We start from the raw sequence: 21,923 nt of genomic DNA on the forward strand, positions 1-21,923 counted from the left end.
ATGAATCTGTTTCCACTTAATGGATGTGCACTACTTTGTGCAGATCTTATACACACAATCCTAAAACATTCAAATGTGTGATCCTACTGTGACAAAATGAGGAAGGAATTAAAACTTTTGCAACCTGTAATTTCTGACATAACAATTTTGTTGATTTGCCTAAATTTCCTTCTGGTTCTATATCATACTGTTCTATGTCCTACAAATAGACATTATCTTTATGGATTTTGTAGGAGGACTCATTGGCAGAGGCTGTGGATCATCCTGCTGGATAATGGATTTTAAAACAAACTTCTAGTGTGAGTTTGTAAGTTGGTGAGAGAAGGCACTCAATTTATCTACCGCAGAGGCTGCTGACTTCAAGGTTAAGCACTCTGATGTGGAGCTGTGGGAAACGATCTTTGTTGAGGAACAATTTCAACCATTTGAGCATTCAAAGTTGTTATTGTAACCCAGGTTCGAGACAAATCTATTGCTGAGAATCACTCTAAACCAAAACTGATCAAGCATGAAGAGTTGGCTTTAATGATCGAGGTTCTGCTTGTCAAAAAGAAAGTGTCAGTTTGTCTGCTTTTCTCTTTGACCTTTGTGGTTATACATAATTTTCTCTCCACTGCATTCTCGACAGAATGAGAATCCTGATAGGTAAAACCATTTCTAAAGTGACTCCTGAGCCTCTTAAAAACCTCTAGTTGCCCAGACAAGAGTTTCCCCTGGCTTTCTGTTTTTCAGATTGATTGATTTTTTTGGCAAAAAGCTCCACTGAATACAAGCTATAATCACAAGACTTACAAGCCTCCTGTTTTCTCACCCTATAGACTGAGGAGAAGAGGGATTATAACAAACCCAGCCTTCTGTCCTCTCTTTGTAAATATTTGCAATATAAATTATAGCCTGGTATTCAAATCTTCTTACCAAAAGGAGTTTTCATGCAAATGATACACATGATCAATACTTACATAAAAATGTTAAGTAGACCAAAATTATCAGAACTGTGATTACTGGGGAACTGTAAGATGTGACTGTGAATATAAAATGCATGTAATAGGTTACAATGGAGGACATACTGAGTGTGACTTGTCAGAGTGCATCAAAAGGGCACTGATTGAAACTCAGTTTTTACTTACCCAAGATTTTAAGTAGTCACTCTCCCGCCACCTTTTTGGTTTTTCTTTTTTTCTGATTGATAAACTTTTAGTAAGTCTTTCTCATGTGTTAAACGTCCCTGCAGGTATGGATGCAGCGACACATAAACACTGTCCAGGGTTGCACTGTGTGCAAGGTCTTCGAAATATGTTTCAAGGGCTATATGAATATTTCATTTGATATTTACAACCAGGACATTCTTAAAATTTCACAGTACTTTCTTGTGTTTTGGAGGTAGGACCCAATTCAGAATCAGAATCAGTTTTATTGCCAAGTTCGCACATACAAACAAGGAATTTGACTCCGGTAGACTTTGCTCTATGGTTTTTGTTTTCGCATTACAGAATATACATATATACAATACACAAATATACACATATATAAATAAAAAGGTGCATTTGCAACATCTGTATGCTGTTGTTTTGTCCTCTATTGAATGTTCAACAGAGAAACAGCCTGTGGGAAGAAACTGTCTCTGTGGCAGCTGGTTTTAGTAAACAGTGCTCTGTAGCGATGGTCTGAGGGCAAAACTCTGAACAGTTTATGTGCAGGGTCTGTGGGGTCTGCAGAGATTTTTGCAGCTCTTTTCTGACCCTAGACCTGTATAAGTCCTGGATGGTGGGAAGGTCAGCCCTGATTATTCTCTCTGCAGTCCTGATTATTCATTGCAGTCTGGACCTGTCCTGTTTTGTGGATGAGCCAAACCACACTGAGATGGATGAAGACAGGACAGACTGAATGATGGCAGTGTAGAAGAGGACCAGCAGCTCCTGTGGAAGGTTGAACTTCTTGAATTGCCTCAGGAGGTACAGTCTCTGCTGCGCCTTCTTTCGGACCGTGTGTGAGGACCATCTCAGGTCCTCAGAGATGGTGGTTCCTAAGAACCTGAAGTGGTCCACGGCCGATACAGTGTTGTTGAGGATGGTGAGGGGGATGTATGGGGGTGGTGTTCTCCGAAAGACCACCACCATTTCCACAGTCTTGAGTGGGTTGAGTTCCAGGTAGTTCTGACAACACCAGTGTATCAGCCAATCCACCTCCTGTCTGTCTGCAGACTTATCACCATCCTGGATCAGACCAATGACAGTGGTGTCGTCTGCAAACTTCAGGAGTTTCACGGACGAGTCTGATGAGGTGCTGTCGTTTGTGTACAAGGAAAAGAGGAGTGGGGATAGAACACACCCCTCATCAACATGAGGGAGAGACTGCAGGAAATGGCATCATTTGCACAGGACAACATGAAGGCAGCTCAACAACATCAAAAGACCTGGTATAATCAGAAGGCCAGAGATAGGGTCTTCCATCCAGGCCAGAAGGTACTGTTATTACTTCCTACCAGCGATAACAAGCTGCTGACAAAATGGCATGGACCATATAAGATCACCAAACAAGTGAGTAAAGTTGTTTATGAACTGCACATGCCAGAAAGAGCTAAGAAGTATCAGACATTTCATGTCAACCTGTTGAAAGAATTTCACAGTTGACAGGAGCTTGTACACCAGACGTTATTTGTGCGTGCAGTTAAGGATGAGGAGGTGAATGAGAAATTATTTCCAACTAGCATATCAGAGGGTGCTTCAGTTGACCTTTCTCATTTGTCCCCTGTTGAGCAGAGCAACATAAATCCTCTTTTGGATCCTCAGCTTTTTCAAGAAATTCCAGGATTCACATCACTGGTTCAACAAGATTCGGGTGAAAGAAGATTCACCTAGCAGTCAAAAGAGCTATCGAATTCCAGAACGCTTGGTGCCAGTGCTGGAAAAAGAAATAAAGCTGATGTTGAATTTGGGAATAATTGAGGAGTCAAGTAGTGAGTGGTGCAGCCCAGTTGTGCTGGTACCAAAGAAAGTTGGCTCCCTCAGATTCTGCATTGATTTCAGATATTTAAATGCTATGTCCAACTTTGATCCGTACCCGATGCCCAGGGTTGATGACCTATTGGAGAAAGTCGGTTCAGCAAGCTACATTACAACGCTGGACCTGTGTAAAGGATACTGGCAAATGGCTTTGGCACCAGAGGCGAGAGAGCTGACCGCCTTCAAAACTCCTTTTGGTACGTACCAATTGAAAGTCATGCCATTTGGGCTTCAGGGTGCACCAGCAACATTTCAACGTTTAATGGATCATGTACTGAGAGATGTGTCAGCATTTTGATGCTACACCGCATCAGAGTGGCTGGGCTGATTATTGACCCCAAGAAGTGTACTGTAGCCCAGAGGGAAGTGGAGTATTTGGGCTTTGTCATTGGCTTTGGGAAGATAAAACCTCAAGTTGGAAAGATGGAGGAATTCACGCCTTCCCAGTTCCAACCGCAAAGAAGAAGGTAAGAGGATTTCTTGGTATGGTGGGCTGGTACAGACCATTTGTACCTTCTTTTGCAAACCGATCAGCTGTACTGACTGACCTAACAAAGGGTTCGGCCCCCAACAGTGCAATGGACAGAAGAATGTGATCGGGCATTCAAAGACCTCAAGGCAGCGGTATGTACTCATCCAGTTCTACACAGCCCAGACTTCAGCAAGCCATTCATCTTGCAAACAGATGCTTCAGGAGTGGGGCTTGGAGCGGTCCTTCAACAAGAGGTGGAAGGTGAAAGGAGGCCTGTGGTGTTTTTGAGTCGGAAGCTGCTCGACAGGGAGAAGAGGTACTCAACGGTGGAGAAAGAGTGCTTGGCCATGAAGTGGGCTATCAAGGCCCTCAGGTATTATCTTCTGGGACATCACTTCATTCTAGAGACTGACCATCGTGCCCTTCAGTGGTTAAGACGCATGAGGGATGCCAATGCCCGCATTGCTGGATGTTACCTGTCTCTGCAGCCATTTGATTTTACGGTTCAGTATAAACCAGGGAAGTTCAATGTGGTTGCTGACTGCTTATCCAGAATAGAGGACTGAGGTTCTGTGCTCTTAAGAGAAGGGGGAGGAAATGTAATGAAGAGGTCTTCATTATGTGGACTATCCCTATTTAAGTAATTCATAGCACTTTAAGAGCACCTTTGCACTTTATTAAAAGCACTTTATCTAGCACTTTAACAAACACTTTATTTAGCACTGCACTTTAGGCATGGATTTGCACATAATAAATATTCAATAAAAAGTTAAACTTGTGTGCAAATGATTGAGTATTTTAGTGATGAGCATGTAGCCTTTTGTCCCAGGCTCTGCACAGCTGCTCCTCATTAAGAAGGGGCATGGGTGTCTGTAAAAGGAGAATTGTTAGTCAGAGCAAATAAGGTCTACTGTTGTGAAACTTGAGCAAATGTTTGTGTAAAGTCTGTTTTAAAAGTGTCAGTGAAGGAGAAGTGCTGTGCTAACGAAGTCACTCACCTGTCTTTTCTGTGTCCTCTCCAGGGTGTTTGGACAAATACTTCCCCGGGGGTCCAGACACCATTTATAGGTTTCGGGAGAGACCATGGAAAATGTGGGGGATTTGTGCACTTAGTATTTGTGAGGTTTTATGGTGTTTAGGTTTAAAAAATATATAAAATATTTATAAAAAGTAAGGGGAATATGTATATATTTGATCAAATGTATGTTTGAGTTGGAAGTTGTGAGATGTTAAATTCCATGTAGAGAACGGTTTAGTCCTTTTATCAGCTGTGCCTATTTAAAGCTGCAATTGTGTCTTGTTAAGGGGTTTCTTGATGCTGTTAGGCTTGTTGGTGTGCGCCTGAATAAATCCACTGCTACTTCCACCTTCCTCTGCCGTCACTATCATTTCTCACTAGTAATCCAGCCGCAAAGGCCTCTGGTTGACAGGGTGTCTGAGAAAACGTCTCTTTTAATGTCTGGAAGGTTTTGTTGACTTCAGATGTCCAGGAAAACACAATGTTTGTGGAGGTCAGGGCTGTGAGTGGTGCGGCTATTAGGCTAAAGTTTTTGATGAATCGATGATAGAAGTTTGCAAATCCAAGGAACCGTTGTAGCTGCTTGCCCGGAGTCCGGGACAGGCCACTCCAGAGCCGCCTTGATCTTCTCCGAGTCCGAGCGAGCCTGTCCACCCTCCAGGATGTATCCTAATGTGACAGATTTCTTGTGAAATTCACATTTTTCAGCTTTAACAGTCTGTTCTCCAAAAGTCTCTGTAGCACCAGGCGGAGGTGACGGGTGTGTTCTTTAATGTCCTTTGAATAAATCAAGATGTCATCAAGGTAAACAAAAACATTCAAAAAGTCCCTTAGTACGTCATTGATGAGTGACTGGAATACTGCTGGTGCGTTACTTAGTCCAAAAGGCATGACTAGGTACTCAAAGTTACCTAACGGGGTCTTGAAGGCGGTCTTCCACTCGTCTCCCTGGCGGATCCTAACTAAATGATATGCATTATGGAGATCTACCTTGGAGAATATAGTGGAACCGTGGACTGGTTCAAAGGCTAAGGAAAGGAGTGGAAGAGGGTACTTGTTTTTAACAGTAATTTGGTGCAATCCCCCATAATCAATACAAGGGCGGAGTGAATCATCCCTCTTACCCACAAAGAAAAACCCTGCTCCGAGTGGAGATGAAGAGGGACGAATTAGCCCGGCTACTAATGACTCATTTATGTAATCTTCCATAACCTTTCTTTCAGGTCCAGAAATGTTAGAGTCTACTGGTTGGCGAGGGGGCACCAGGAAGCAAATCTATGGCACAATCATAGGGCCTATGTGGGGGCAATGATAGGGCTTTAGATTTACTGAAAACCAAACTGAGATCATGGTATTCTGGAGGAACGTTAGTGAGGTCAGAAATCTCATCTCCAGAAGGAGCTAACTCGGAAGGTTGTGAAGCAATGGCTGACTGCAAACAGGAAGAAAGACAGTTGGTGGACCAAGATTCAACTCAGCTTTCAGTCCAGTTCACGTGGGGGTTGTGCGTCTTGAGCCAGGGCAAAACCTAAAACAATTGAGTTCAAAGCGATAGGAAACACAAAAAATTAGATCTCCTCCCTATGATTAACTGACAGGATTAAAGTCAAAGGTTTGGTTTTATGAGTGATTCGAGGTATTTTTTTGCCATCTAATGAAGAAACAGCTTGAGGCGTGGGAAGTGGTTCCGTCTCAATCTGAGCATTTTTAACTAACCTCGGATCAATGAGGTTCTGGTTGCTACCCGAGTAAATAAGAGCAGAGAGGTTTTGAAAAGGACGGTGTGAAATTAATGTGGGAGGTAAACTAAGTCTGGGGGTAAGGAAACGGTCCGTCAGTCTCCCCTCACTTACTGGCGGACCTGCCCTTTTGGCCCCGAAGGACAAATAGGGCAGTTAGCAAGATGGTGTTCCGGTGAGCCACAGTAAAAACACTGATTAGCTTGGGGGCATCTTAGTCTTTCCTCAGGGGAAAGCTGGGTACGCCCGATCTGCATGGGTTCAATACCTGAATTGTGTGAAGCAGGCGTGGGGCGACCAGTTTCAGGAGTAGGGCTAGAGAGATGGGCCCTAACTGCACTCTGTTCTAATCTGGATCTTTTTCTCTCCCTCATTCGGTTATCTAGTCTAACGGCTAACTTGATTAACCCATTCAAAGTCTTAGGCTCGTCGACTAAAGCTAATTCATCCTTTAAAGGATCATTAAATGACTGGAAGAAAGTGGCTCTAAGAGCGCAGTCATTCCATCCAGAAGCAGCAGCGAGGGTGTGAAAATCTATGGAAAATTCAGCAACTGTCTGTCTGTTTAATAGACCTTAAGCTAAAAGCATTGGCAGTTAAATCTTTCTCACAGGAGAAAACCTGACGAAAATCCTCCTCAAACTCAGAAAATGTGCAGCCAAAATCTAAACAGTTCGAAAAACGGGCATCTGCCCACCTCAGGGCTCTTCCTGTTAGCAGCCCAAGTACAAAATAAATCTTTACTGCATCATGAGGAAAAGATTGTGTGGAGCGATTAAATACTAAAGTGCATTGGAGAAGGAAACCCTTACAATCTCCCTTCTCACTGGAGAATTTTTCTGGATTCGGGGAAGTGACCTCACGTGAGTGCAGAAGTTGCTGAGAAACTGGAGAGGCAGCAGCGCCCTCTATTGCCGGGGTGGTGAAATTGGTGTGCTGAAACAAGGAAGCGAGTTGTTTGATCTGCAGATTGGTCTGTTTCTGTTGTTCAAAAAGAGAACGGAAAGAAGAATCATGAGTAGCAATCTGGTGGTGTTGTTCAGATAAAGTTCTCCTGAATGCTTCTGCTGGGTCAGGTTGGCCAGAGTGTTCTGTCATATTGAGTTTAAAGGATTTGACCCACATGCAGAAAACAATTCAGGAGATGGTATTGTTCGGTAAAGTGTTTATTTACAACTGGGTAAATAATGCAAGGAACTGGAACCAGGATGCAAACTGTAGAAATAAACAAGCAGATAAGCAGGGATAACTCTGGGGCTGAACTCATGAAAATAATAAATCTGTCTTACAAAGAATGGTGGAGGGATCCGCCAGAGGGGGAGTGGAGAAACCAAGTGGTTGTTTGCCGGTGAGACTGAAGTTTGTGGATATGGTAAGCCAGGAGAGTTCGTAATCCACGAGGTGCGATGGAGGGAGGAGGGTGGACAGGGTTTGCAGATGAAGGTCCGAGGTACGCAGGAATCAGGAGGCTGCCAGCCGGCGTGATCCAACGAAGTCATGAGAAACTTGAGTCTTTGTTCATGGAACTGGATTGCTTCCTTCCAGGGGCTGAGCACAGTAAAAGCACCAACAGACACACAAAGCACAAATCTTGACACTCAGTGAGATAATATTAATGAAAGTACCTCAGTAAAATTAAATATTCAATCAGTTGCCAAATCTAGAACAAACAATTGTTAAAGCATCAGAAAATGTTTCTACGCTTAATGAAAGAACTGAAAGCTTTACAGGGGGTCTGCATCTAGTTTATTTCTATTACAGTCCCTAAACCACACTTAAGGGACACCTTTTATATGCTTTGAGAAAAATCTTTATATGGCAGGAAGGCTGTATGCTTCGAGCAAGAGTGGCTCAGAAAACTGAAGGTTTATTATGAAGCGATGGAGATGTGACCAAAGGGTTAGTTGTTATTGTTGCTGAGCCCGACTCCAGGCTGCCAGATGATGAGACAAATCATTCCACAGTTTGATCTTTTCACTGTCAGCTGATGAGAGATGACATTCTTCAAGATGTCTCCTTGACTTTTTTGCTGTAATAATGCTTGACACCTCATATTCCTAAAATGTGTCATACATCATTATGATATTGGGTATATTCATTACTTCTCAGTTTGCAGCAACATACATTTCAAAGAGAAAATATTGCAGATTGGGTTTTGTGCAGCAAAGCAGCCACATAATTAATAATTATTTGCGATTGGATTAGTTTCAGCACAAAATGATTCTGAGCTCTTATTTTTGGATCCATCTCTTCATTACCTGTGTTGATAACCTGCTGTACAAAACATAAATGCACACTGCTAATCAAAGGTCATCTTCTAGGATTTTTGGTGCTTTGTTTAAAAATATATATTTTTCTAAATAATTGCTGATGTTTTAATGTAAATAACCTAATAGATAGAAATTATCTGGTTCTGAGGAATTCAACATATTCTCAGATATAATTGAACTAGGCTATGTGTAGTGCATTTTTTATATTGTTTCTAAAAACAACTCTCTCAGATGTAGCTTGTTTTCTGATGAGAAGAGGTAGTGCCCTTACAGATTACTGGTTGTGTGTGCTAGCCAAGGACATAGACAGTGTCACAAAGGTTAAGTGAGTGCAGTATGCCTGCTTTTCTGGTTAATTATGTGGCCAATTATGGAACATCTAGCATAACAATAACACACTGTGCTATTCTGTAGCATGAGCAAAGTGTTTTAGTGTTGCACCAACAACATTCCTCCCATATGTGCTCTTTAGTGTCCTAATGCTTAATGATCCCTAACACAGCTGTTAGAACAGAGGAAACTGATTAAAATTCAGATTTTTGCTCATTTAAATACACTGCAGATTTAGACATCATTTTGTAATGAACAAATAATAAACATACATCATCAGACCAAAAGCCACCTGGGACCAGATTTGTTAAAACTTTATTTTAGAACTTTAGAAAATGTTCAACATATTCAAAACAACAGTACTATACACTACTTTTCATACATATGTCCCTTAAGGGGTAATGTATTAGCTTTTGACAACCTTTCTATCTTTTAAGCACTGGCAATAGTTTTAGCTTTTAATTGCCAGTTTTCAAGTTAACATATTTAGCAAAATAAATTCAATACAATTCAATTCAGTTTATTTATATAGCACCAATTCACAACACACGTTGTATCAAGGCACTTTACAACAATCTGGTTCATACATTCCAATTAATCCTAACCATTGAACAGTGCAGTCAGATTCAGTTATTTATTCAAATTGGATAAAATGTTTTTCTATCTAAGGAAACCCAGCAGATTGCATCGAGTCAGAGACTTGCAGCATTCACTCCTCCTGGATGAGCATGTAGAGACAGTGGACAGTCACTGGCGTTGACTTTGCAGCAATCCCTCATACTGAGCATGCATGTAGCGACAGTGGAGAGGAGAAACTCCCTTTTAACAGGAAGAATCCTCCAGCAGATCCAGGCTCTGAGACACAAAAAGAACAAAGAAGCACTGATCCAGGAGTCCTTTCTATGGGAAGGAAAAGTAAATGTTAATAGATGTAGCTCCTTTAGTTGTTTCACCTAGAAAGAAAGAACAGAAACTCTGAGCCAGTTTCCAAGGTTAGAGTCTGAAAGAGAGCACATAGTTAGTCACAGAAGCTCAGTCAATTGCCATGTCTAGGAGAGAGAAAGGGTTAAACACTGAAAGACAGGGCCATGTGGATCATCGGTAGAGGGTGAGCAATAAGTTGTTGCCAGCAGAAGCTTGGACTATGCCCCTCTCCAGAAAGGTGTCACAGGTAGACAGTCAGGCCAGGTGTAGTTTCTAGGAAGAGAAAAGAGAGAACAAGGTTAAAAGCTGAAATAACAGCAAATAATGCAGAATTATAAACGGAAAGTTTTAAGCCTAGGCATAAAACTAGACAGTTTCTCCATCTAGAGCCCACTGATGGCCAATGTTATACTAAAAACCACGATTGGGATACCTCTCTATCAGATTGACCATAACCATTGGAAAAGAGAAGGGGTCATACAGGTAGCAGAAATGGAGGGTGTGTTTGCGCCTCAACCATAACTGAGCCGGTTTAGGCTAAACCTGACTCCCCCTTACTCCATCCAACAGGGAGGGAGGAAGGCAGAGGTAAAAAAAAAATAAGGAAGATAGCTCAGGATAACTTTAACCTCTCTAACTATAAGCTTTATCAAAAAGTAAAATTTTAAGCCTAGCCTTAAAAGTAGACAGTTTGTCTGCCTCACGGACTAAAACTGGGAGCTGGTTCCACAGGAGAGGATCCTGATAACTAGAAGATCTGCCTCCCATTCTACTTCTAGAGACTCTAGGAACCACCAGTAAACCTGCAGTCTGAGAACGAAGTGCTCTGTTAGAAACATATGGAACCATCAGATCTCTGATGTATGATGGAGCTAAATCATTAAGGGCTTTATATGTGAGGAGGAGAATTTTAAATTCTGTTCTGGATTTAACAGGGAGCCAATGAAGGGAAGCTAAAATAGGAAAAGTATGATCTCTCTTTTTAATTTTCATCAGAACTCTTGCTGCAGCATTTTGAATCAGCTGAAGGCTTTTAACTGCATTTTGTGGACATCCTGATAATAACTAATTACAATAGTCCAGCCTTGAAGTAACAAATGCATGGACTAGTTTTTCAGCGTCACTCCTGGATAGGATATTTCTAATTTTGGCAATGTTCCAGAGGTGAAAGAAGGAAATCCTAGAAACCAGTTTAATATGGGATTTAAATGACATGTACTGGTCAAAAATAACACCATGGTTTTTAACTTTATCGGAGGTCAATTTAATGCCGTCCAGATTAAGTGATTGACTAAGCAGTTTCTTTTTTAAAGACTCTGGTCCAAAGATGACAACTTCTTTCTTGTCTGAATTTAGAAGCAGAACATTTTAAGTCATCCAAGTTTTTATGTCTTCAAGACATGCTTGTAGTCTATGTAACTGGTTGGGCTCATCAGGATTTATGGATAAGTAAAGCTGAGTATCATCAGTGTAACAATGAACTTTTTGCTATGCCGCCTGATAATTTTACCTATTGGAAGCATATATATAGTGAAGAGAATTGGCCCAAGTACTGAACCCTGTGGGACTCTACAATGAACCCTGGAGTTTAAAGATGATTTATCATTTACATGGACAAACTGGGTTGTGTCAGACAAATAGGATTTAAACCAGCCTAGCGCTGTTCCACTGATCCCTACAGCATATCCCAGCCTTTCTGAGAGAATATTGTGATCGACTGTATCAAATGTAGCACTGAGATCTAACAGGACAAGTACAGACACAAGTCCTGCAAGACATAAATACTGCAAACTATTAAATACACTCCACCTAGTAATTATCCAGCAAAATGGGTAAATCAAACATAATCACCCAAAATCCTACAACTCAAGCAATGGTCCATGCAAGGTTTGAACAACATTTAAACCTTTCTAACCTCCTGTAGGAGTTAGCTGTGCTGCAGTGCAGACCTTGCATACATAAGCAGTACCAACAAATGGAGATTCAGATTCAGTTGGACTTTTATTTTTCTGTTATTCTCCCTAACAGTTACCTGAAATTAATTAATCAGAATCTATTAGGAATTTAATTAAACCTATTTGTTTTCCAAAGTCCCATGAGATGACATTTGCTGTGAACTGGCCCTTTATAAAGAAACTGAAGTATCTGAACTGAATACTTAAATAACTAGCAATACTTGTGCTGACATCTTTGCTTTTGAAAAAATACAAAGTTCTTTACTGTTGTTCTTGGTAGGATTTTGTTGTAGCTTTGCTCTTCAACCACCACAAGGGGAGGTTTTCAGTTCTTGTAACTCACATTTTATACTAATAGCGACTCTAAGCTGTGACAGTTAGCAACTGCAAAGTATTATCTTGAATATGTGTATGAGGCTTTCACCCCTCTATCTTGTGAAAGCTGAACCTAAACTCTGAAAACTTGAACGTGAATGTAGGAGATTGAGTATTATGTATGTACCTCAAACAGCCTACCTTACCTATCTAAGCAGGTAATCAGGGTTATGCTCTTAACTTGCATTTTACCTCCATTTAAGATAAATTTCAGATCTCAACCAATCTGGCATCATGGAACCACAGCAATCACTCTTACTAAATTAATTTGTATTTATTGGAGACAGGCCTAAAAGTGTTTGAGATTAAGAGTAACACTCATATGAATGTAAAAAGTAATGCAGGTGTATATAATTTATACATATAAAGGTTTAGAATACACAGTGTACATTATCCTCATCAAAACACATTAGTTAGCAGTTTTACTGTGGATCAGTGTACATCTTCATTTATTATTTAGTTTTGTTTTTTGTAGTATTATCTTAAAGCAAAGATGCTGACTGAATATATTTTGCAATATAGACTCTAAGATGACTTTCACTGTGATCTGTTTTTCAAAAATAACCTAAATTAAACTGAATAGACCTAACTGCCTCTGATGCTCCAGCTAAACTGATTAAAGAAAATCAGTGACTTTGCTACAAAATGCAACTGTATCAGTACCGAAATTAAAACTTTGCTCCAATGTATATGCTGTGTGTGCACAAATATGTAGAAACTGCATACCTTAGTCATATTTGAGTGTAAACTAGCTGTTCAACTCATTTTGCAATTCTTTGCTATTCCTGCTTAAAGTATATTTCTTCTTAGCTGTTTCTGCTGTTTATGAGAGGGACTCTAGCAGTTATAAATCTCTATGGGCACAGGAAAAAAACTTTATTTGAATAAAGTCTAACTGAAACCTACTTGTTTTACAGAGTAATAAAATGACTTAAAATTGAATATGGTAAACTAAATCTGTGGACCATTTTAACCTTTAATTTCCTCTTTTATTTATTCAGTTGTTAAAGTTTTACAAGCTATAAAAACAATAAAAAAGTTTGGTGGGTTACACAATGACAGAACAAACAAAAGCAGAGCTTACTGCTTATTGTGGACAACTTGTGACACCTCAAAAAAGGGATAAAGCCATATTGTGATCATACTAACCGGTTACAGAAAATCACAAGATGATAAATCATATTTGATGCTAGCACAAAATCTGGGCTTTCTGGAATGATTCCTAAAGTTTTGCAAAGAGAAGAAGTGTTAATTTTTTGCCTAATCCAAATATAAATACTATGGTATAATTCTTAAAAGAGAGGCTCAACACAAGGTTAGACTTTAATGGAAGAACGCAAAGGGCATAACTCATCATACATATTGCCCTTGCACCACATTTGCATCTATTATTCATGAGTGCTTTCATTACAAAGGCCTATGTTGTCCATCTGGTGCAATTCATTATAAACTAACAAGCAACAAATGGGTAACAGTTTATCACATTTTCACAAGGGGTTTTGATCAAAGAAGTTAGCAAGTATTGGCTATTTGCTCAAGTAGAAATTACACTTTTCCTTAAATTTGAGATACATTTGCTAAAATCTATACACATTATCTGTACATTTACAAAGCTTTTGAGTCATCAATTCTTTTGGTCACATACACACGTTTGTTGTGGGGTTCTGTGGGTTAACAAAGATCTCCTGGTATTGTGTTTACATATTCTGCCTTGAACCTGCGTGGCTGACAATATGATGCTTGAATGCTGATTGATGCCATTGTAGATTCCATTGTGGAGTTTGGAGAATGCCAGTCCTCTCTAAAAGGTACTTGAACATTTGGCCAAACAAAACAACCCGACTCACTGAAAACTCTAAAAGGCTTGCTGACCAAAGGGTTCACATTCATTTTGGAACAAATCCAAAGTATTTACTATTATTTTGTTTGCTTTCCACTGTGTATGTGTCTCATTTAGAGAGAAAATCACAAAGATTTATTTTCTTTGCCTATTTTAAAATACAGAAGTATTGGTCCCTTGAAATTCACCAAAGATCCTGGTCAGCATATTCTAGGACATTTATCTTCAAGTCTTCCTGATCCTATGCTTTAAGAAAATATATTAAAGGTACTTCATAATAAAACTTTAGAGTAGCTGAAACTAGCAGTAGTAGTTGCTTTTACTTCTGCATTAAATCTTCAAACAACAGTAGGGCAGTAGCTACATAAAACAAGATAGATGCTTAAACGTTATAGTATCGACCTCAGTGCGTCACTCTGGGAGCTTACTGATAATGTGCTCTTTACTTTTCCTACAAAATGCTGAGGTCATTATTAAGCTTTATTTTTAGTTAGTTTTGTTCAATTTTCTAATTGAAATTCAATTTAGAATAATTTGACAGTAATGAGGAACTTTGAAATTAATTAATTACTCTCACAATAACTTTTAGAACAAAGTGGCATAATTGCTGAGAAGTAAAACATGTTTGTGTCAGCTGCTGTAGACATTTCTGTTTTAAAATTATTCTTGATTGAGATTAAATCTGCTTTGGCAATTTGGCCAAATGATTTATGATGGTTCCAATATTTTACACATTTGTGGAGATTTGGGGTTACCCTTTCAACAAAAAATGTAATATTATGCAACTTAAAATGAAAAAAAATGTACATTGGATGAACAAACATGAGGCATGTGCTGAAATAACATTTTCATTTCCTGCCAATCCTTACTTGTCACTGAGACATTCTGATTGCATTAAAAGCCTAACTGAACTCTGAATTATTTATTATTATTATTACAAGTAGAAGTGGTAAAAGCATAATGCTATTTATTTATTTTACTTGTTACTCCTTACCTAATTTATGGTTATGATGTTTTGAATGAATTAGACGTACCTTACATTAGCCATTTCTGTCAGGATGTGGATGTTGGACCAAAATGCAGATGAGGGACCCACAAGTGAGTAATGTAGTCTTTAATAATGATAATAATAATAATAACAAAAGGACTTACAAACTGAATCAGGACAGGATCGTGGAGACAAGACACACGGAACAGGCAGCAAACAGGGTAGTTAACAGGAGGAACCAGAGGAGAAAAATAAACCAGAGAGTATAAATACTGAGGTCGGATGGAGAATAGACCAATTAACACAAAGAGTTAATCAGACAGAAATGAGAAGCAGCTGGTGAAAGAGGGGCTGAAGGTATGGGGTAAGAACGCTGTCAAAAGCAATGTGTATGTAAAGACGGAATGTGTGTATATTAATCAATAGTTGTGCATAAGTAAAATCCAAAAGAGGTATTGTATATTTTCTCTATAAGAATACAAAATAAAATGTTACAGCTTCAAGAAATTACAAACACAAAGTTCAAGTTTACAGTTGTGGTTTATTCTTTATGAATACAATATGCTATAACAGTTTGTGAATACGATTTATTTTCTATGAGAATACGAATTTACATCAGCGACTTGGTGTCACGTGATCTCAGGCTGGTTAGTGCAGCACAGAGTTAGTGGATTTGCGTTGTACATGCGCTGTCACACTCCTCACCGCCAGCAAACGTAGTGCCAGAATGGGAGATCATTCAGTCTAAAAGGAATATTAGGAACAGAGGGAAGATAGGGGGGAAATCAAGAGTATTATACAGGTCCTTCTCAAACAATTAGCATATTGTGATAAAGTTCATTATTTTCCATAATGTAATGATGAAAATTTAACATTTATATATTTTAGATTCATTGCACACTAACTGAAATATTTCAGGTCTTTTATTGTCTTAATACGGATGATTTTGGCATACAGCTCATGAAAACCCAAAATTCCTATCTCACAAAATTAACATATCATTAAAAGGGTCTCTAAACGAGCTATGAACCTAATCATCTGAATCAACGAGTTAACTCTAAACACCTGCAAAAGATTCCTGAGGCCTTTAAAACTCCCAGCCTGGTTCATCACTCAAAACCCCAATCATGGGTAAGACTGCTGACCTGACTGCTGTCCAGAAGGCCACTATTGACACCCTCAAGCAAGAGGGTAAGACACAGAAAGACATTTCTGAACAAATAGGCTGTTCCCAGAGTGCTGTATCAAGGCACCTCAGTGGGAAGTCTGTGGGAAGGAAAAAGTGTGGCAGAAAACGCTGCACAATGAGAAGAGGTGACCGGACCCTGAGGAAGATTGTGGAGAAGGGCTGATTCCAGACCTTGGGGGACCTGCGGAAGCAGTGGACTGAGTCTGGAGTAGAAACATCCAGAGCCACCGTGCACAGGCGTGTGCAGGAAATGGGCTACAGGTGCCGCATTCCCCAGGTCAAGCCACTTTTGAACCAGAAACAGCGGCAGAAGCGCCTGACCTGGGCTACAGAGAAGCAGCACTGGACTGTTGCTCAGTGGTCCAAAGTACTTTTTTCGGATGAAAGCAAATTCTGCATGTCATTCGGAAATCAAGGTGCCAGAGTCTGGAGGAAGACTGGGGAGAAGGAAATGCCAAAATGCCAGAAGTCCAGTGTCAAGTACCCACAGTCAGTGATGGTCCGGGGTGCCGTGTCAGCTGCTGGTGTTGGTCCACTGTGTTTTATCAAGGGCAGGGTCAATGCAGCTAGCTATCAGGAGATTTTGGAGCACTTCATGCTTCCATCTGCTGAAAAGCTTTATGGAGATGAAGATTTCATTTTTCAGCACGACCTGGCACCTGCTCACAGTGCCAAAACCACTGGTAAATGGTTTACTGACCATGGTATCACTGTGCTCAATTGGCCTGCCAACTCTCCTGACCTGAACCCCATAGAGAATCTGTGGGATATTGTGAAGAGAACGTTGAGAGACTCAAGACCCAACACTCTGGATGAGCTAAAGGCCGCTATCGAAGCATCCTGGGCCTCCATAAGACCTCAGCAGTGCCACAGGCTGATTGCCTCCATGCCACGCCGCATTGAAGCAGTCATTTCTGCCAAAGGATTCCCGACCAAATAGAGTGCATAACTGTACATGATTATTTGAAGGTTGACGTTTTTTGTATTAAAAACACTTTTATTTTATTGGTCGGATGAAATATGCTAATTTTGTGAGATAGGAATTTTGGGTTTTCATGAGCTGTATGCCAAAATCATCCGTATTAAGACAATAAAAGACCTGAAATATTTCAGTTACTGTGCAATGAATCTAAAATATATGAATGTTAAATTTTCATCATTACATTATAGAAAATAATGAACTTTATCACAATATGCTAATTTTTTGAGAAGGACCTGTAAATAAAGCATTGTTTTTATTTTTATGAAATACAAAACTGAAACATAGAATATAGTCGGAGTTACACTTCCAGTTGTATTTCCTCTCAGTGTACAGTAGGTGGTGGTATGCCCCTCAGAATTTGTTGCATACCACCAGCAGAAGAAGAAGAAGCAGTATGAATCTAATAAACCTGAATGAACTGAAATAAAGCAAGTGAAGAACATGGCAGCGCAGAGAAAGTAAACGGAGCACTCACTCAAAACCCCCAACATAAGCAGATTGTGACAATTTGACTTAAAAAGCATGCATGTCTAATCAATGTTTATTGTTTTTATGGTCTCCTTTTTTATTGTATTTGTAGAGTCTAGTAATTTCATCCTTATCATCTTGTCTATGCAATTTCTCCCTAGATATAAATAAAGTTAATAAAATAATCCAATACTTATCCTACAAGGAGAGCAGCATTACAGACAAGTTCTCAACCTGTGGCAAAACTGTCATTATTGCTGCTCCCTTAGTTTTGTCATTCCTGGACCTCCTATTTATTCTCATCGGTGAACCTGAAACTAATCTGTTCTGCTAAATTACAAGAAAGTGAGGAAGACTAGTGGGTTGACCATCTTATCCTGGGGGACAGCAGGTGTGCAGAACATGCCATGCTGATTTTCAGACACGTGTTTGTTTTTTCTAAGCAGAGAAAGCAGGAGACTGGTTGCTAACTATGAAAACAAGAGAAGGGAAACAAGGGTGAAATAGGATTAAACCAAAAAGAAACAGCAAGAAACAATCTAATGTCTGTTATTACACTGAAAGGCATATGAGAGATGAGGGATATGAATTTGTGTGACCTGCTGCCACTGGAAAGAAAGGACCATCCATCATAACCTGTGTGAGCTCCTGTTTAAATTAGAGGCTGGGCTACCTCAGCATGGGACAGTTAACATGAAGGGCAAACTAACCTGCCACAGAGGGCTACTGAAAGTGATCTAAACAACTGAGAGTTTATTCTAAAAAGTATGAATAAAACAAGTTAAATTAAGGTTTATTTCTGCTGAGAGGAAGATGTTTAAGAGACAACCACCTTTTAAAAAGCTGAAAATAGTAACAGTGAATCTTTATTAACCTTTATTTAACTCAAAAAAAAACTTACATAGCACCCATTGTCCTTTTCAACTATCTGCTTTTTATTCATTCCCTTGTGCACACATGCTGCAGAGTATCACCAACATCCTTTCCTGTTACACAGTTCATACAACTTTCCTCTGCTCAGTGTGGTTTGCCTACTTCAAACCAAACAACACGTTCAGTTATAGTATATGTAGTTTTACATTTTACACTTAACAAAAATCTGTGTAAACAATGTCGCTTGCCTATTTTAGGGGAACAACCACTAAAAAAATTTCCAATCAAAATCCTGTAAACTCCTAAAACAAATACATAATAAATTTGTTTATGTTCGACCTTATTGTAAACTCTGATTTATTGTGATGAATGTCTTTGGAAGATTTATTTATTTTTGTTAATTTTAATGTTGTTTGGAGGGGGTGTGTGGCTTGGCTGAAATCCAGCACTACACCCGAGAATTACAGCGAGTCTTAGTCTGTCTTTTGCCTTTGCATGCACTAGCTAAATACAGTCAATTTCAAGGTTTTCACAAACATTTTGGTGTGGAAGCATGTAGTTTCATTTTTTGGATTATTCAACTGAAGGACAAACTGAATAAAATACCACAATTTCAAATAAAAGACATGGCATTGTTGTGTTCCACTTAGGGTCATGTAAGGAGAGTTCAGACTCTCCCATTTCCTTCTATATTTTGCAGAAGACACATGGGTCACAGAGCAGCAAATATTTCCACACACAAAGTTGTTCCAGCTTACAGTTGTATTTCCTCACTGTTTCCCAAAGTACGGTCACTGGTAAGATGAATAATTACAGTTGTTTAATCATTTAATCACAATTCATTGGTAGACCACTTTGAAAAGATTGCTCTATTTATTGCAGCCAGTTTTTTAAAAATGTTTATTATGAAGTTGTGTGATTTTTACAGCAGGCAACATGAGCAACTGTTTCAACACCATAACCAATATTAAAAGACACATTTCATTTGGGTTAATGACAACTTTATAAGCTTGTGAGGTTGAGTTTTTTCTGAAGTTTTCGACATTTACATACAGCTGCATTTGTTCTCCTAAATTTAATTTATCACAGTTGGCTACAGAAACATGGATAGCAGGTATTTTTGCCCAAAATGGTTCGATAGTTAGTCATAGTTATTTAGTAGACTATAAGTCAAAAAATTAATATGCTCATCAGAAAAAGACACGATTAATGACAATTAATACCACAGACACACATACAAAAACCATGGAGTGGAAAAGCTAGGATCCACCGTCACGGCATCGTGCTGGTTTGGTGGGGACTGGAGGTTTGGGAATGGCCCAGGAGTCTCTAACAGCATGAGGAGCCGGCGTGGTGCTGCTTTTATACAGTGCTCTGGTGGACATACCTCGCTCTTGACCTCCCAGCCGCTGACCCACCAGGTGGGAATGGTAATTTGCCCTCCCCCTGTTTCGGGATCTGGGGGTCTCTCTGCTGGAGGTTGGTGGGGACTCTAAGCCACTGAGGAGACTGTGTGTCTCGGACTTGTCCTGCAAAGCAGGGGATGGCGGTGTGGTTAGGTCAGGTGACTCGGTGCCCCACATGTCATTCTGTGCCTCTTTGGCCTGGGATATGCTGGTTCTGTGCTTTACTGATGGCCTACCTTTGTGCAAGGCCTATGGCTGGCCTGTGTATGTCTGCCTGAGGCTGCTGCTGCCTTCCAGAGCTGAGTCCACCTGTCCTTTGCAGTTTTGTGTGCTGTGTGCTGCAGGCCTTCTACTGTTCTAGTCAGTCTAACAACTGTGCAACTCGCCTACTCGACAAACTCACTCACATATACCTGCTTAACACATACACCTATTTCTATACATATGCTCACCCACTCACCCACACACACACACAAAACTATGCACCAACACATAGATAATCCAAATGGATGAAGGTCATAAAAAATACTGGTTACTGATACATCAATGTGGCCTGTCTACTTTGATGCTTGACCCAGCCTAGATTTAATAAACGTTAATGACGCAATTAGGATTCCGCCTTGAGATATCCTTTTTGTAGAGCAATTCCTCCCTGGCACATGTAGGCAACCAGCTTCTTTTTATGGAAAAAGACATTGCTTGGATGGCAGCATATGTTTCTCCAAAACCTGTATGTACCTTTCAGCAGTAATAGTGCCTTCACAGACGTGCAAGTAACCCATGCCATGGGTACTGACACACCCCCATACCATCACAGATGCTGGCTTTTGAACTTTGCACTGATAACAATCCAGATAGTCATTTTCCTCTTTGACCTGGAGGACATGACATCCATGATTTCCAGAAACAAGTTGAAATGTGGACTCATCAGACCACAGCACACTTTTCCAAACAGGTGTTTTTGAGCATCCATCAACTCTGCCCAGCCTTTTTGGATTGTGTTCGAGAATAAAATTCAAAATGAGTGAATATTAGAATAAAGTTTATCAGTTTCAACATAAAATATCTTATCTTTGTAGATATTTAATTGCATATTGGTTGAATAGGATTTGCAAATAATTGTATTCTGTTTTTATTTATGTTTTACAAGTCCCAACGTCATTGGAACTGAGATTGCAACACAAACAAAAACCCACTAATTTTTCTTCTCCTTTTTCTGACATAATTGGGTTTTAGATATCAGATAAATTCTTCTATATACTTATTTTCCTTAGTTACAAATGTATTTGTCCCAACTGATGATTCTTTAAATTAAATATATGGTGGCAGTTTTTCAGACTTACATAATGGCATCAGGAGCCACAAAAGGCTTTCACACAAGCACAGCTGTGTGCTCCCAATACAAAGAGAGATAATTAATATATGGCTTTAATAATAAAAACATATATATGAGAATTATGTGTACCGGTAATAAAAAAGAATTAATGATAGATATTTACATGCAGTTATGATCTGTGAATGTGTAACACATATTAATGGTCCTTAGGGTTTTGTTATGAGAAATAGATTACAAACGTACCAGGGATAGACTGTCAAAATCTAAACTCCCACACACTCTTAAACTGTTTTGCATTCTTGCTCATGAGTGCAGTCTCACAATTTATGATTAAAATCAGAATTTGTTCTTAGAAAACCCCACTGCATTAGGTGCTGGGATAATTCAGCCTTTGTAGTCTGAAATGACAATGTGGAGCAACAAATTGTGTCAGCAGTGTGATTTTGTGGTGGTATGTTTTATGCTAATTTTTGAGACAGTGGCTACAAGAAAACAGTAAATGTAGGTTTTAACTGAATGTTTGATCATGTTTTTTTATATATAAAAAGATGTTATAAGATTCCTATCTTGTTCCAGTACCTCTAGCTTTGATCTTTTCTTCATGATCGATTTGTGTCTTTTGATCCTCATGGAACACTGCGTGGTTTTATCTGTTATTATGCATATGATCTTCAGCCTTGCCTGCCTGGACTTGAAATTGATGGATGGAGTGGTGGCTTTTCTGTTTCTGCTGCTTTCGTTGTTCCTTTGTTCTAA

The 21,923-nt window shown here is 39.6% G+C and overlaps 1 protein-coding gene across 2 annotated transcripts in view; it reads left to right on the plus strand.

The window, feature by feature from the left end:
- LOC124856353 (potassium voltage-gated channel subfamily D member 3-like) overlaps positions 1–21,923 on the plus strand; it is a 165,151-nt gene that overhangs the window by 104,295 nt on the left and 38,933 nt on the right. The gene's annotated exons all lie outside the window — the stretch shown is intronic.

This window comes from Girardinichthys multiradiatus, chromosome 20, assembly GCF_021462225.1.
Source record: "Girardinichthys multiradiatus isolate DD_20200921_A chromosome 20, DD_fGirMul_XY1, whole genome shotgun sequence".
NCBI lineage: Eukaryota > Metazoa > Chordata > Actinopteri > Cyprinodontiformes > Goodeidae > Girardinichthys > Girardinichthys multiradiatus.